At 33.9% G+C, this 12,008-nt stretch overlaps 3 long non-coding RNA genes across 3 annotated transcripts; 2 read left to right on the top strand and 1 right to left on the bottom strand.

Moving 5' to 3' along the window:
• Positions 1 to 919: 919 nt before the first annotated feature.
• Positions 920 to 2,499, bottom strand: LOC138139848 (uncharacterized). Its single transcript, XR_011162388.1, has 3 exons — positions 2,235 to 2,499; positions 1,290 to 2,186; positions 920 to 1,238 (listed from the first exon to the last, which is right to left on the bottom strand). It is a non-coding gene; the product is annotated as an uncharacterized lncRNA (long non-coding RNA).
• Positions 2,500 to 6,552: 4,053 nt separating this feature from the next.
• Positions 6,553 to 7,343, top strand: LOC138139841 (uncharacterized). The gene is made up of 4 exons (XR_011162386.1): positions 6,553 to 6,679; positions 6,752 to 6,796; positions 6,853 to 7,047; positions 7,104 to 7,343. It is a non-coding gene; the product is annotated as an uncharacterized lncRNA (long non-coding RNA).
• A 975-nt stretch (positions 7,344 to 8,318) lies between these two features.
• Positions 8,319 to 9,362, top strand: LOC138139844 (uncharacterized). Its single transcript, XR_011162387.1, has 6 exons — positions 8,319 to 8,466; positions 8,527 to 8,571; positions 8,624 to 8,824; positions 8,876 to 8,917; positions 8,974 to 8,991; positions 9,051 to 9,362. It is a non-coding gene; the product is annotated as an uncharacterized lncRNA (long non-coding RNA).
• Positions 9,363 to 12,008: the final 2,646 nt, after the last annotated feature.

Below are 12,008 nucleotides of genomic sequence, written 5' to 3'. Positions count from 1 at the left end.
AGATTGCTTTCTTTAATTTGCGTAAAATTAATTCTTGCCATATTTGAAAGCAGTCATTTTTCATTCGATGTGCATCGTGCACAGATAAGTTTTGTTTAGGAGATTTTAATAATTTTGTACTGTACTGTATTAGTATATTACGATACGAGTCTTATAAGAAGCATTTTGTAGCACGACGAGCTTGCGAGAAGTACCATGAAGGACTAAGTGCTACACTATTTTCTCTAATTTGCGCTTTTTTATGCCGCTTTTAAATGAAAAATCGCAGTTTTAAAATTTGGGGAATTTTATGGTGGTTGGTAGCACAAATGTTACAGTGGAATTTATTGTTATATTGTTTGTTTAGCTTGATTTGGCGTTTGGCATTGAAAGTTACCGACCGGTGGTGTTTGTGGTTAACCCAGTGGTGATTGAAAAATCTGAAAGCAGTACTTTAGACTCGTACAGGGTCATTATAAATGACTGTCTCATCGCAGTAGGCGTTGGTGACATAGTTGAATGTGCCGCAAGCTTCATAAAATGAGTGAAACTAGTATCTCCGATAGGTGGCACTACCGGCGGTAGTGGAAATCTGTCTACTAGTTTGTCTAACGTTGCGAGGGTAGCGGCACATCCAAAATTTCTGTGGATTTTCAAGGCCAACTACGATGGGACAATCAATTATAATGACCCTGTATTAAACCGTAAAGGACCTGAGGGCGGAGCTTAGCTGCGCGGCTTTAACACGTCAGTAGCGTAGGGAAAATGAGAATCGCTGGGAGCCACAACAGTGGCGCATCATGCAATGGGAAATTTGCACCGTAAAAAAAAGTTTGAGCAGTTTGGCATTTTTGACATATTTGAGAGCGAAGTCTAGCATTGTTGTTTTATAACTAATGTAATTTATGCGTGCAGAATTGTGGATAAAAGTATTAACACCTAAAATCAACTTTTTATTAAATTGTATAATTTATTGATACATATTTTAAATTTGTACAGTTTTGAATAATTGTTTTTGCCAATTTTGTTACTCGGAGACAGTTGTAAAAGCATCTAGTGGGACCACGAAGAGACTGGCACTTCCATCAGTCCAAGAGTGATTTGGTAAATGTGTAGTGTGGACATAGCTCTCATCTGTGTAGAAAATTGGTCGACCTTCGTCTCTGTATTTTAAAATCTGCTTCAAATACTTGATCCTGAGCAGTGGAATGTCATAGGACCCCATTAGTACTTTTCTGTTGTCCTCAGTTTTGCGCCATCTAGAAAAAGTTAATTTTTATACAGACTTTCTTAACTGTAAAACTACATACTTAAATCCCAGCTCCTTAATTAATCCTAGCAAAGCATGTCTCTTAGCTTCCACTAGGTAATTCATGTCGTTTTTGCTGTGGTCGCTTCTTTCTTGGGGTTGAAAAAGAAGTGGAATCTCCAGCAGGTTTTGATTCTTTTACAATCGTTTTGTACATCTTCTCAGATATATCAGTGGACGCTATAACTCGCTGTAATTGACGATCACAATAGTCAATTCCTGATGGTTGCTAACACGCTCTGATTCATGTCTCATGAATGCGATAACGTTGGCGATAATTTCGCGAGCTTGACTGTGTAAAATTTTCCCACGCTGGCCAAAAGTAAGATGTGAAGCCATGCCAATCAACTGCTAAAAAAACCTGCAAAAGTCCGGTGGTGTTAGTTAAGTTTTCATTTCATTTGCAAGTCAACTGTGATTGAAAGTGAGGTTATGAAATTATTTTTCCTTTTCATTTTTGTGTACTTTCGAAAACACTGTAATGATATCTTCAGTTGTCTCGAGAAAGACAGATTTAAAGCCTTGGGTGAACTTGGTAAGCGTAAAAAGCGAAGTCGTAAATAAAGTTGCAGTGCAATCTACCCTATTTTCGGCCGAATGGACTCGACCACACAAATTGGTTTTGCGCGCAGATCACGTGACCGTCTCTTTACACTTTACGGCAACTCTACAAGAACTCTTTCTACTGGTACTTGTTTCTTACAAGAATCACACTGTGCTACATCTGGAGAGTCACATTTTTCTTCAGTGGTGCTAAATTCCTGCCCTTCAGGACATTCCATTAAAAATTTTGATCCGTCATAGCACACCCAGTACAACGAACAGTTTCCGTAATAGGGATATGTTGTCGTTTCTTCTGAAGGATAAGGACACGTTGGGCCGGGACTCTAATCAGCATCTGCAATGCTAAATAAAAACCAGCTTTATAAATTAAAATTAAACTTACATGCGTTGTTGAAGATTAAGACTGTAACTATAGTGAATATGATGAAGTTGGTCATCGTGGATGATGAGAGACACAAAAAAAAATAGAAAAAGACTTTATACCTAATAAATCAGAGCAAAGATATAATTTCTAATCATGACGTAATTTAAGCAAAAGGATTACTGAGATAACATTGGAATGTGATTTATAACTTGGAGACAATCTTTCAATTTCTATGTATAGATGTAAAATTATTGTAAGAAAGCTTTTATTGCATCATTAAACATTATTCTACCCTATTAGGACTTTGATTCCTTTATTCATTTGTTTTAATTGCATTGATAAGGTCAGCACCATTTAAAATTCATAAATTACGCCCCCCGATTCGCTCATTCATATTTGAAAGTTTTTTTTACCCAATTTCGGAGTGTACTGTGAGCAAATCGGAGGTAAGAACTAAGAAGTGCCATAAAAAAAAACGTTATGGACGCTTTGTTGAGGCGTGGTGTTACTTTAAGAGGACAACCCACTCGTGCACACGTGGACATTTGCCAAGGTTACGATCAAAAATGTGGCTTTAAGAAAATAAGGTGTCCATGTTAGAGCTCGTCCTTCAAACAAATGCTTTCTGCTCTAAAAATTAAAGTCGGATCTACAAAGGGCAGTGTTAGACTTCTAGAGGAATATTTTGAATTTCTTTTGGAAAAATAAAGAAAAGATGCACAGTTTATTATAAATGATTATAACATCGTAGTTGGTTGAGCGATTAATTTTTGGTGTGCCGCTTTATGCAGGGTGTCTCAGCTAAGACTTTCGACCCTAATATCTCGGTAATTTGCCAACGGATTTTTATGAAATTTAAAATGCAGATATTTTAGACCGTGAAGGTTCAACTAGTAGTAATAAAATTACCTCAAGTTAAAAAATGTAATTTTAACACATGTTTCCTTTATCGAAAATTATGCGCGATTATTATTAGATTGTTAAACATTAAAAAATAGGGGTCTACACAAACAATTAAGTAAATCACTTGTCTGATTCAACGAAAAGATTAGATTTTGTCGTTAAAAATTTAATGTAAAATTTGAAGGTATTTGAGCAGTTACCTTTTGAAACAATTGATGATTAATTACCAAGCAACATTTTGTACACCCTTTAAAGTCTGTCAAAATTAGGCACGCTTTATTAGAAACGTCAAATTGTGAAAATTTATTGAAAATACTTTAAAAATAGACTACAGTGGCAGAAATTTCAATATTGTTGAAAAAAGAAAAAAAATTTGCCTATGGAGAGTGTCGTAAGAACTTCAATGACACAGTTCGTTTTCTCGTTATATCCAAATGTAGGCATTATAAAATGTAAGGTTAAGAGAGTCGTCAATTTATTTGAAGACACAGGAAGCGTACCTAAACCTTGCTAAAATATCCCGATCGTGTTTTAGTCCTTTATAGAAGAATTAAAGCATCCAGTATAATAAATTACGTCCAAATGTTGTCTTTAACTTTGTAAGTGTTTGTAAGGTTAGCAAGATATACCGGGTGATTCAGATTGGTATTCGCGCCCCTATATCTTTTTTATTTTAAGAAAAAAGTATAGCAAACCATATATATTTGTAAATGGCTTATGAAACTACAATGGATGACGTTGTCAAATCTTCTCTGCGATGACATATGTCAAAGTTAAGACAAAGTTGGAGACAATTGAATTTTGACATTAATAGCGTCAAGTATTAAAGTACCTACATTTAAATAAATAGCTATGTTATAACCTACATTTAAATAAATAACTATGATATAACATCTGGCTTCGAAACCTAACTTCTTCCTGACTATACCGCTTTGAATGCATGAATGACATGATGAGTCTTGAGAATCGTATTCGAATTGACTATGTAAAATTCGAATAGTTGTAAATTCTAATATTCGAATAAAGTAAATTCAGGATGGATCGGATATTTCACTGTCAAATAATTTTATTTTTTGGCTATGTAATTCTTAAAATAGTGAGATGCAGGGAACCAACATAACGCGAATTTAGCATAGTAAATTCAGTACGGATTTGGTGTTTCGTCCGAGTCTCAGTTTTCTGGCCGAGGCGCATCCGAGGCTTGAAAACAAACAAGGTCAAATCATTTTATTTTTTGGCTACGTGGTTGTCTTGTAAATAGTTACATGCAGGGACCAACATAATGCGAATGGTTTGCTATACTTTTTTCTTAAAACAAAAAAGATGTAGGGCCGCGAATACCAAACTGAATCACCCGGTATATGTCACCTGCGCTGCGCTTCTGCAAAAAGAGGTGACCAAAATTCGACCATAGTGCGCGTTTGTTTCATACGCGTCTACGTTTTTGCATTTGCAGCCATGTTCAACACAGTTTTTTGCTTTTTTCTTGCAAACCAGATGTCTTTCAAGGACGAGTTTTTCCCAACAGCATTTTTTATTGACGATCAATTTCTTATGTAAATCTTAATTGATTCAACATTTTAAAAAGGCATGTAAAAATTATGTTTTTAAGACTTGGGTGATTGCATTAATGGGATTTTATTCTTCACCGTTTAGAATATCTGCATTTCAAATTTGACAAAAATCCGCTGGAAAATAACTGAGTTATTAGGCTCGAAAGTCTTAGCTGAGACACCCTGTATACATTCTTACATGAACGTGATAGTTGACAGATTTCCGGTGGTCAAAACTGTACCACCACCTATCTGTGATACTAGTTTATACTATGCCAGTCATAGATTACTGGATTTGTTTTTGTTTTTTGATTGCACGTTCCTGCTGCGTAGCCGTTGTCTAAATTTCTTGAGTTTTTAGAAAACATGTTAAAATATTAATAAGATCTCGACTTTCTAAAATTACGCAATAAGAGTGAAGAATTGCTAGATTGATAAAAAAATAAAACACTTAACTCACACTTCGACTGATTGTAAAAATCCTTGAATCAATACATCATAATGACTAGCTTGAAATTATTGCAATATAATATACAAGGTGATCAAGAAAGATTGTTTCAGTTGGTAATACTGAATTTTATTTTTAACTGATACAACTGGAGTAACTTTTGTGACGGCTGGACATGACAAGTGACATTTGACATTTCAAACTAAATTAAACATGCTGGTGAATCTGTTGGAGAGAGAAGAATTAATTTATGTTTAGAGCAAAATGGGGGACACTTCGAGCATTTCTTTTAGTTAATTTTTAAATAATTGTTCTGAATTTCTTTATACCCTTAATACTTATTTACTTTCATAGCCTACCATTTTGTCTCTGTTAATGTTACGTCAGATATCTGTCAAATAAACAAACAAAACATATATGGTTGCAGTTTTTCAAATAGCCGAATAAAAAAAAGATTCGTGTATATTATTGAATTTTTTTAATAAACAATTGTCAAAACGTTGTCATGTTGGTATGAGCCAAACAGTGATTTTCATGATAATACGATTAGTCATAATGAGTGTCAACATTTTTTTAATGTAACTGAGCCTGCGCCCTGACGAGCGCATTTGAAAAAGATTTCTCATTAAATTTGTTGTGAAAATGAATTCACGGAAGAAATGTACCGTAAGTGAAGTGAACGTAACTTCAACTATGATCTGGTGTATAATATTTTTACCCCGAATAGAAATATCGGCTAAAATCATAAATCACACCAACAAAGAAACAGATCTTAAAGCACCCCATCCGGTAATTAATGGTGTGATGTTAAATAACCTCAGCCAAATATTTAGTGACACCCAACGGGCAAAAATAACCGGTTTCTTACCTGTAAGGAGATTGTAAACTGTTTCTTTGTTGGTGTGATTTATGATTTTAGTCAATATTTCTATTAGGGGTAAAAAAACATACAGTTGGTTGCAAAAAAATCGGGAAACGAAAATTTTCCTAATGTAAATTTGATTTTGTCCATTTGTCAACTTGACAATACCTACCTATCAAATAATTTTAAAAAATGTTATTGAATTTTGACGTTAATTCTAACCTATCTCTCGTAAGAAGGTTTCACACTATGGAAAAATTGTAAAAATGTGTCACTTTTGTTTTGACAGTTCCCGTTCTCTGGCAATTGTATTGGCAACTCAAACAGTTCTTCTTGATCACCCCGTAGAATATTATGCACATTTTGATTTTGATCAAATTGTATATTTCAAGCACCTGTTACAATTTTTAAAGAATTAATTCCTCTTTTCATGGTCAGAATATTTTTATCGGATTATTATTGTCAATCATGAATTATAAATCAGATTTAAGATAAAATATTATCGTAATCTTTTGCAGTTTTTAATATAACTTACCTAATTTGATTAAGTATATAAAAGATTAAATCTGAAATTAATTCTTTTACTCTTCACTATATAAACACATTTTTTGTGTAAATTTTAGTATTCTGTCCCAAGACTTCAAAACATAAATAATAATCATGATACTTGCTATTATCAGCTGCATTCTTTTTTCTGGTAAGTAATACAAACTTACGAACACTTTTAAAGATTCGTTTACAATTATTATACTGCATTATTTTATTTCAGCTGCCTACGGTGATTTAGATTCCATGGTGACAAGTGGACTTGCAGGTACATATAAATATTTTAATTTCTTGTCTGTTCGCGGTGTTAATTTAAAACTGCAGCTACTTCATGGACTCCGGATCCTGAGTGTCCTTATCCTAGACCTGGGGAAGTCATATATTTGCCTGTACCGGGTGACTGCACCAAATGGATCGAGTGTTGGGATGGAACCAAATATGAAAATCAGTGTTCTGATGGACTTTGGTGGCATCCAGCCATCGAAAATTGCGATTATCCAGGAGATTACTGCGATGGCTGTAAACATTTTTATTAAACTACCAGAACTGCCTTAAATCAGTTAATTATTTTTTAGCTAGACCAGATCCAAGATGTATCGACCACACTACAAATTATTTTCCCCACCCTACAAGCTGTAACCGCTACATAGAATGCCACGAGGGGAATTCCTACGAGATGGCCTGTGCTCCGGGACTATATTTTTCCGATAGTCACAAAACATGCGTTAATGCTGCGCTGTCCGATTGTTGTCAAACTAGTACACAATGTTAGCAATGTCGAGATACACTTACGGTAAAATAAAATATTACACGCATATGGATGCCTTTTTATTTATGCAGGTACAGTTGGCTCCAAAAAAAACGGGAACTGTCAGAATAAAATGGACACATTTTTACAATGTTTCCATAGTGTGAAATTTTCTTACGAGAGATAGGTTAGAATTAATGTCAAAATTCAATGGCATTTTAAAAAATATTGTCAAGTACACAATCAATTGACAAATGGACAAAACCAAATTTACATTAGGGAAATTTTCGTTTCCCGTTTTTTTGCAACCGCAGTAACTGTATGTCCTACATCAAATTATACAGGGTTATGATAAAATAACGGACACAATTAATAAAACGCAAATCAAGTTTGTTTCATTCTTTATTACTTTGCAAATTTTTTTTTTATGTAACCCCTACTTAAACTAGAGTTTTATAATCCAGAAAAAAAAGCTTTATCAAATAATCTAATCGGAATCGGAGCTTCTCATTTTGAAAAAATATTAACGACGTCATAACTTTGACAAATTTGACCCAATTTTTTTTTATACAGGGTGTTATTGAAATGCGTGACCAAATTTTAACCACGAGCTACTGGCTTCATGTAGAACTCGGAAAAAATATTTTAAAAATTCTATGTCAAAAAATAAAATGACATTTATTTTTTGAGCTACAATTTTTTCGAATTGCTTTTAGTCTTCTACGTTGTCCCACAACCTCGTAGGTAAAATTTCCGCACATTTTAAAAATACACCCTGTTTATCATGTATTTAAACCGTAAACGATGATCCTGCCGTTTATCTCATTTGGCACTTTGTTATGTTTTGTAGATCGTATTGCATATTTCAAGCACCCGTTACAATTTTTATAGAATTAGTTCCTCTTTTCTCAGTCATGGAATATTTTTATCGGATTATACTGTCAATCGTGAAATATAAACAAGATTTTAGATAATATATCATCGTAATCTTTTGCTATTTCTAATACAACCTATATAATTTAATTACATAGAAGATTAAATTTGAGATGATTCTTTTACATTATAAACAATAAACATGTCTTCACTATATAAACACATTTTTTGTGTAAATTTTACTATTCTGTCCCAAGACTTCAAAACATAAATAACAATCATGATATTGGCTATTATAAGCTGTATTCTTTTTTCTGGTAAGTAATACGAATACTTTTAAAGCATCGTTTACAATTATTATAGTGCATTTATTTCAGCTGCCCACGGTGACATAGATTCCATGGTGACAAGTGGACTTGCTGGTATAAATATTTTAATTTCTTGTTTGTTCGCGGTGTTAATTTAAAACTGCAGATACTTCATGGACGCCGGATCCTCAGTGTCCTTATCCTGGACCTGGGTATATCGTATATTTTCCCGTAGAGGGTGACTGCACCAAATTTATCGAGTGTTGGGGCGGAACCAAATATGAAGGTCAGTGTACCGATGGACTCTGGTGGCACCAAGACCTCAAAATTTGCGATTATCCAGGAGACTACTGCTCTTGGTCTACCGGTAAGTTACTCCAATCGAATGTTTGTTGAAAACTAGTAAATATTATTTTAGCTTCAAATACAACTGCGCCAACAGTGCCTACCACCAACCCTAGTAAGTACAGTTTTTGTAAAGAATGTCTTCGATTATTTATTGTTAATTATTTTCAGCCCCCACAACTCCGGCAGGTACGAAACTTTTTTAAATAATAGATAATGATGAATTTTTTAACAAGCGAACGTTAAAGTTGGTCCCGATCCGCGATGCACAGACGGCAACACATCATATTGGCCTCATCCTGCCTCTTGTAACAAGTACATTGAATGCTACCAGGGAAATTCTTACGAAATGGTGTGTCCTGCAGGTTTATATTTTTCCGAGGGTCAAAAGAAATGTGTCAGTTCTGGGGAGTCTGAATGTTGTTTGGCAAATGCAGGATGTTCACGAAATTAATCAAATAAAGGCGATATTAACAGTCAAATTAAATTACATATTTAATCACGAGCAATGTAATAATTAATAAATCCAGATACTCTTGGAGTAAAAAATGAAACGCAAATATGTAAATTTATATTGTGCATCTACTCTTCACTCTTTCACTCTTGTACTGCGTGTAACTGTGTATAGTAACATACTGTAGTATTCTTTGCTCCCAACTGCACCAGGTGATCAAGAAGGACTGTTTGCGTTGGTAATACTGAATTTTATTTTTAAAGGGTACAACTGGAGTTACTTCTGATTGTTGACGGCTTGGGATCACTGATCTCTATGGTACACCATAGATATGGTACACCATAGATATCAGTGCTTGGGACTGATAGCCGCATTATTGACAAATAACATTTGACATTTCAAATTATTTGTTGGAGAGCCTAAAAAGATTTAATTTATGTTTAGAGCAAAATGGGGGGCCACTTCGACCATTTCCTCTAGTTAATTTTTAGATAATTGTTCTGTATTTCACGTTTAATTTCTTTTTACTTTTTATTTTTTACTTTCATAACCACCATTTTGGCGCTGTTATGTTATGTCCTATATCTGTGAAATAAACCAACAAAACCTACTGTCCGTTTACTAAACTCCCGCACTGTCAGTGTCAAATTTTTGACTTTTTTTTGGAGTGTACCTATTGGTGACATGCCCTTTTAGTTGTCTGTACAAAAAAAACTATAATTGAAATTTTTTAATAAACAATTGTCAAAACGTTATCATGTTGGTACTATTGCGGGCAAAAAAAGTGGGACATCAACGTCATTGTCTTGACTTTTAATGTGAAATAACCCTTACCTGATTCTAACCCTACTTTCAATTGATTGACGATGTCATTAAGTATTGTAGGTTGTAGGGAATGATTGTAAGTAAGCACGTAGTGAATATTTATTTAATGCAAAGTTCCAATCAAACTCTACCTTTATCAAAAGAAGAAGGCATTTCGAAAAGGAAAATAGGAGTATAAAATAAATTTTTAAACTGTCAGCTGGAATAGTGTCAAAAAAATGACAATAAAGCTTGAACTATTATCTATTCACTTTGATTGTGACCACAACGAAAAACATAGTAGGCGCTGTTTAGCTGTGTGCTGCATACGTTTTACACTAAATATTTGTGTGGTGTGAACATGATGTGAAAATGTCAGAATTGTCAAAACTTGACCATTGTAGTAAAGCAATGATTTTAATGTATTTATCAATATTAATAACGGAAATCAATATTTGAAGTAGGAGAAACTAAAAACGTCTGTCGCGAAAAATGCCTGGTATAAAGGTAATCAGAACTTTCAATTAGCATTGATTAATACAAATACATATTTTCAGATAAAAACTAATCAGACAGAAAGTTCAAAAAAATTATTTACACTTTACAGGGGATGAAAAGGCAGAAGGTATCAAACTACAACACTTACTAGTCAAAATGTACAACAAAAAAGCACAAATAGAGTTAACTTTATTGGTGATGTTCGTCTTTGTTTTCCCGTTGGCTTCAATAAATGTCTCGAAACAAGTCAATATTAACCGTTTGGTCCCAACTTTGAGAAGACAACGTGGCATTTTCTTTTTGAATTCTAAAATTTTGTACCAAAACTCAATTTTATAGATATGCGCACAGTGTACGTCGAAAAACGTTTGCGCAAGTCGTTTTCCGTTCTGTCTTCTATGAGCGTGACGTTTCTGTCAAAATGGCACCTCCGAGAGTTGCCAACTGCGACTGGATTTAGTGTTATCTCAAATTCCCTATCAATAACCTAGCAACTGAAAAGTTACTAGGGAGTGGTCACAATCAAAATGAATAGATTATACATCGAATTTTTCAAAACTGACAGAAATTTGATGTCCCACTTTTTTTGCCCGCAATAGTACGAGCCAAACAGTGATTTTCATGATAATACGATTAGTCACACTGAGTGTCAACATTTTTTTAATCTAACTGAGCCTGTGCCCTTACGAGCGAGATTTTTTTCAAATTCGAAAAATATTTCCGCTGATTTCTCATTAAATTTGTTTTGAAAATGAATTCGCGGAAAACAGGTCCGGGAAGTGCAATGAACATAATCTTAACTATGATTTGGTGTCAAATTGTTATACAGCTGGCCCATATGTGCACATTTTGGGGTGGTACAGAGTGGTTTTTTACTTAATTTTGACATTGACAATTGTTTATTAAAAAAATTTCACTATAGTTATAAAAACGTCAACAAGAAAAGTTTGGTTATGTTAATGGAGTTATACACGAGTTATACCTACTTAGTAAAAATAATGTAAGAAGTCCCATGTAAAATTTGACAGCGGCGCTAATATTTCTGTAACCTGTAACTAGACTAAAAACAAACATTTTAATTTTATAGTAAATTGTGTGGCTATTTTTTTTTGCACATTAAATAATGTCTATGTTGAACATTAAATTTTTAAAGTTTCTTACCTTTACGGTATCCTGCAAAAATGAAAATTTAGTGTGAATTGTTCAAATGAATGACAACGTCCTAAATGAAGATTTATTGTTTTGAATGTACTTTCCACGGTTTGCTCCTGAAGTCCTTACCATAGAAACATTCATTAGTTCGCATTTTTGCCGCGAGACTTCTTACATTATTTCCACTATAATTCTCTTATTTCCAAACAATAATGCTTGTTTCTGGCCGTCTTTTACGTTTCATATCTTCCTCTTGTTCAGCCATTTCGTGTAAGTAATGCTTTGAATGAAAGAAGGC

The sequence above is a fragment of the Tenebrio molitor genome, chromosome 1 (assembly GCF_963966145.1).
Source record: "Tenebrio molitor chromosome 1, icTenMoli1.1, whole genome shotgun sequence".
In the NCBI taxonomy this organism is placed as follows: domain Eukaryota; kingdom Metazoa; phylum Arthropoda; class Insecta; order Coleoptera; family Tenebrionidae; genus Tenebrio; species Tenebrio molitor.
The sequence above is the reverse complement of the archived record's forward strand: the minus strand, read 5'-3'. Positions and strand labels throughout refer to the sequence as shown.